The sequence below is a fragment of the Arachis hypogaea genome, chromosome 15 (assembly GCF_003086295.3).
Source record: "Arachis hypogaea cultivar Tifrunner chromosome 15, arahy.Tifrunner.gnm2.J5K5, whole genome shotgun sequence".
Lineage (NCBI taxonomy): Eukaryota > Viridiplantae > Streptophyta > Magnoliopsida > Fabales > Fabaceae > Arachis > Arachis hypogaea.
This window is the reverse complement of record NC_092050.1, coordinates 41,717,128-41,721,819: the sequence shown is the minus strand read 5'-3', so window position 1 is coordinate 41,721,819 and position 4,692 is coordinate 41,717,128. Positions and strand designations below refer to the sequence as shown.

Genomic DNA, 4,692 nt, shown 5'->3' with positions numbered 1-4,692 from the left:
CCAACTGTTGGCTTTGTTGTGGTTGGGGAGGTCAAGTTTGTTGTTGATTCAATTGCATCTGCCTCAGTAGGTTGGTCATTTCACATATAGCTTGTGTGACGGCAGTAGTCTCACTACTAGAGGAAACCTCTGTGACAGCCTTTGAGTGGCTGTTCCTGTGCCTGTGATTTTGAGTGGACTCAGCTAGATCGCTGATCAGTTGCCATGCTTCATCTGCGGTCTTGTACTTTTTCAGAGAACCATTACTAGCACCATCCAATGTAGTTTTATCCTGAGGCTTCATGCCTTGAGTGAAGTAGCTGATCAACACTAACTTGTCAATCATATGATGAGGGCATGCGTCCAGAAGATTCTTGAAGCGCTCCCAGTACTCATAGAGAGTCTCCGATTCACCTTGAATGATGCAGGAAATCTCTTTCCTCAATCTATCTGTAACTTCAGCTGGAAAGTATTTTTCCAAGAATTCTCACCTGAGTGTATCCCAGTTGGTAACGGTCGCTTCAGGTTGGGAATAGTACCACTCCCTCGCCTTTTCCTCAAGAGAAAATGGGAAGGCGGTTAATAGAATAGAAGTTTCATTTGCACCATGATGCCTAACAGTAGAATAGGCTTTCTGAAAATTCCTGAGGTGCTTGATAGGCTCCTGAGCAGGTAAGCCATGAAACTTGGGCATCAAGTTGAATAGTGTAGTCTTCAGTTCAAAATCTGCAGCCAGATTTGGATGACGCACTTGATACGGTTGCAGAGTAAAGTCTGGGGCTTCTGCCTCCTGGAGAGTGATTGATGAGTGGATAATTTATACACTTTTTGGCATTGTTTTTAAGTAGTTTTCAGCTTGTTTTAATTACTTTTTAGTATAATTTTATTAGTTTTTATTTAAAAATAACATTTCTAGACTTTACTATGAGTTTGTGTATTTTTCTGTGATTTTAGGTATTTTCTGGCTAAAATTGAGGGATCTGAGCAAAAATTTGATTCAGAGGCTGAAAAAGGACTGCAGATGCTGTTGGATTCTAACCCTGCTGCACACGAAATAGATTTTTTCGAGATACCAAAACCCAATTGGCGCGCTCTCAATTGCGTTGGAAAGTAGATATCCAGGGCTTTCCAGCAATATATAATAGTCCATACTTTGCTCAAAGATAAACGACGTAAACTGGAGTTTAACGCCAGTTCCATATTCCATTCTGGCGTTAAACGCCAGAAACAGGTTACAAGTTGGAGTTAAATGCCCAAAACAGGTTACAACCTGGCGTTTAACTCCAAAAACAGCCTAGGCACGTGTAAAGCTCAAGTCTCAGCCCCAGCACACACCAAGTGGGCCCCGGAAGTGGATTTCTGCACTATCTAATGTAGTTTACTCATTTTCTGTAAACCTAGGTTACTAGTTTAGTATTTAAACAACTTTTAGAGATTTATTTTGTACCTCATGACATTTTACACATTTTCATATTGTATTTATAATAGCATGAGTCTCTAAACCCCATGGTTAGGGACTTGGAGCTCTGCTGTGTCTCGATGAATTAATGCAATTACTTCTATTTTCTATTCAATCACGCTTGTTTCTATTCTAAGATACTCGCTTGTGCTTAACCGTGATGAATGTGATGATCTGTGACACTCATCATCATTCTCAACCTATGAATGCGTGCCTGAGAACCACTTCCATTCTACTTTAGATCGAAAAGCTATGAAGAGGAGCAACAAAGGCAAGGAAGAGATATAGAGGAGCTCAAGAGCACCATTGGTTCTTCAAGAGGAAGAAGACGCCACCCTTACTAAGGTGGACCCATTCCTTAATCACCTTGTCTATTTATTTTTTCTATTTTCGTTCTCTATGTTTTATGTTTATTTATGTTTGTGTCTTTCTTACATGATCATTAGTGTCTAGTGTCTATACCTTAAAGCTATGAATGTCCTATGAATCCATCACCTTTCTTAAATGAATAATGTTTTTAATCACAAAAGAACAAGAAGTACATGATTTCGAATTCATCCTTGAAATTAGTTTAATTATTTTGATGTGGTGACAATACTTTTTGTTTCTCTGAATGAATGCTTGAACAGTGCATATTTTTGAATTTGTTGTTTATGAATGTTAAAATTGTTGGCTCTTGAAAGAATGATGAAAAAGGAGAAATGTTATTTGATAATCTGAAAAACATAAAATTAATTCTTGAAGCAAGAAAAAGCAGTGAAAAGCAAATGCTTGCGAAAAAAATGGCAAAAAAAAAAAGAAAGAAAAAGAAAAAGCAAGCAGAAAAAGCCAAGAGCTCTTTAAACCAAAAGGCAAGAGCAAAAAGCCAGTAACCCTTTAAACCAAAAGGCAAGGGTAATAAAAAAAAAGATCCAAGGCTTTGAGCATTAATGGATAGGAGGGCCCAAAGGAATAAAATCCTGGCCTAAGCGGCTAAACCAAGCTGTCCCTAACCATGTGCTTGTGGCGTGAAGGTGTCAAGTGAAAAGCTTGAGACTGAGCGGTTAAAGTCGTGATCCAAAGCAAAAAGAGTGTGCTTAAAAACTGTGGACACCTCTAATTGGGGACTTTAGCAAATCTGAGTCACAATCTCAAAAGATTCACCCAGTTATATGTCTGTGGCATTTATGTATCCGGTGGTAATACTGGAAAACAAAGTGCTTAGGGCCACAGCCAAGACTCATAAAGTAGCTGTGTTCAAGAATCAACATACTGAACTAGGAGAATCAATAACACTATCTAAATTCTGAGTTCCTATAGATGCCAGTCATTCTGAGCTTCAAAGGATAAAGTGAGATGCCAAAACTGTTCAGAGGCAAAAAGCTACTAGTCCCGCTCATTTAATTGGAAATAAGTTTCATTAATATTTTGGAATTTATAGTATATTCTCTTCTTTTTATCCTATTTGATTTTTAGTTGCTTGGAGACAAGAAACAATTTAAGTTTGGTGTTGTGATGAGCGGATAATTTATACACTTTTTAGCATTGTTTTTAAGTAGTTTTCATCATGTTTTAATTACTTTTTAGTATAATTTATTAGTTTTTATTTAAAAATCACATTTCTGGACTTTACTATGAGTTTGTATGTTTTTCTGTGATTTCAGGTATTTTCTGGCTGAAATTGAGGGATCTGAGCTAAAATCTGATTCAGAGGCTGAAAAAGGACTACAGATGCTGTTGGATTCTGACCCTGCTTCACGCGAAATGGATTTTCTCGAGCTATAGAAACTCAATTGGCGCGCTCTCAATTGTGTTGGAAAGTAGACATCCAGGGTTTTCCAGCAATATATAATAGTCCATAATTTGCTCAAAGATAAATGACATAAACTGGTGTTTAACGCTAGTTCCATGTTCCATTCTGGCGTTAAACGCCAAAAACAGGTTACAAGTTGGAGTTAAACGCCCAAAACAGGTTACAACCTGGCGTTTAACTCCAGAAACAGCCTAGGCACGTGCAAAGCTCAAGTCTCAGCCCCAGCACTCGCCAAGTGGGCCCCGAAAGTGGATTTCTACACTATTTAACGTAGTTTACTCATTTTCTGTAAACCAATGTTACTAGTTTAGTATTTAAACAACTTTTAGAGATTTATTTTGTACCTCATAACATTTTACACATTTTCATATTGTATTTCTGACAGCATGAGTCTCTAAACCCCATGGTTGGGGGTGAGGAGCTCTACTGTGTCTCGATGAATTAATGCAATTACTTCTATTTTCTATTCAATCACGCTTGTTTCTATTCTAAGATACTCGCTTGTACTTAACCGTGATGAATGTGATGATCCATGACACTCATCATCATTCTCAACCAATGAACACGTGCCTGACAACCACTTCCGTTCTACTTTAGATCGAGTGGGTATCTCTTAGTCTCTTGGTTCATGATCAGAGTCTTCGTGGTATAGGCTAGGATTATTGGCAGCCATTCCTGAGATCCGAAAAGTCTAAACCTTGTCTGTGGTATTCCGAGTAGGATCTGGGATGGGATGACTGTGACGAACTTCAAACTCACAAGTGCTGGGCGTAGTGACAGACGCAAAAGGATCAATGAATCCTATTCCAACATGAGTGAGAACCGACAGATGATTAGCCGTGCGATGACAGCGCATATGGACCATTTTCTCTGAAAGGACGGATGGTAGCCATTGACAACGGTGATCCACCAACATACAGCTTGCCATGGAAGGAGACCTGCGTGCGTGAAGAAGAAGACAGTAGGAAAGCAGAGATTCAGAAGATAGAGCATCTCCAAAACCTCAATCTGTTCTCCATTACTGCATAACAAGTAACCTTTTTTTCATGTTATTTAGTTTTCATAAACAAAAGTAATTTTTATTATTAATCTCCTGACTAAGATTTACAAGATAACCATAGATTGCTTCAAGGCAACAATCTCCGTGGGATCGACCCTTACTCACGTAAGGTATTACTTGGACGACCCATTGCACTTGCTGGTTAGTTGTGCGGAGTTGTGAAAAGTGTGAATCACAATTTCGTGCACCAAGTTTTTGGCGCTGTTGCCGGGGATTGTTCGAGTTTGGACAACTCACGGTTTATTTTGTTGCTTAGATTAGGAAAAATTTTTCTTTTTGGTTTAGAGTCTTCTATTATTGTTTTTGGTTGAAACTTTTTTTAAATCCTTATTTTCACTTTTTAAAATTTTTTGAAAATTTTTATAAACTAATAATTGAGGTTTTTGTTTGAGTTTAGATTCA

General features: G+C 38.2%; 1 non-coding gene across 1 annotated transcript; it reads left to right on the top strand.

Annotated features, from left to right (window-relative positions):
* Window positions 1-320: 320 nt before the first annotated feature.
* LOC112752318 (small nucleolar RNA R71) lies at window positions 321-427 on the top strand. The gene has a single exon (XR_003176761.1). It is a non-coding gene; the product is annotated as a small nucleolar RNA R71 (small nucleolar RNA).
* The last annotated feature ends 4,265 nt before the right edge of the window (window positions 428-4,692 follow it).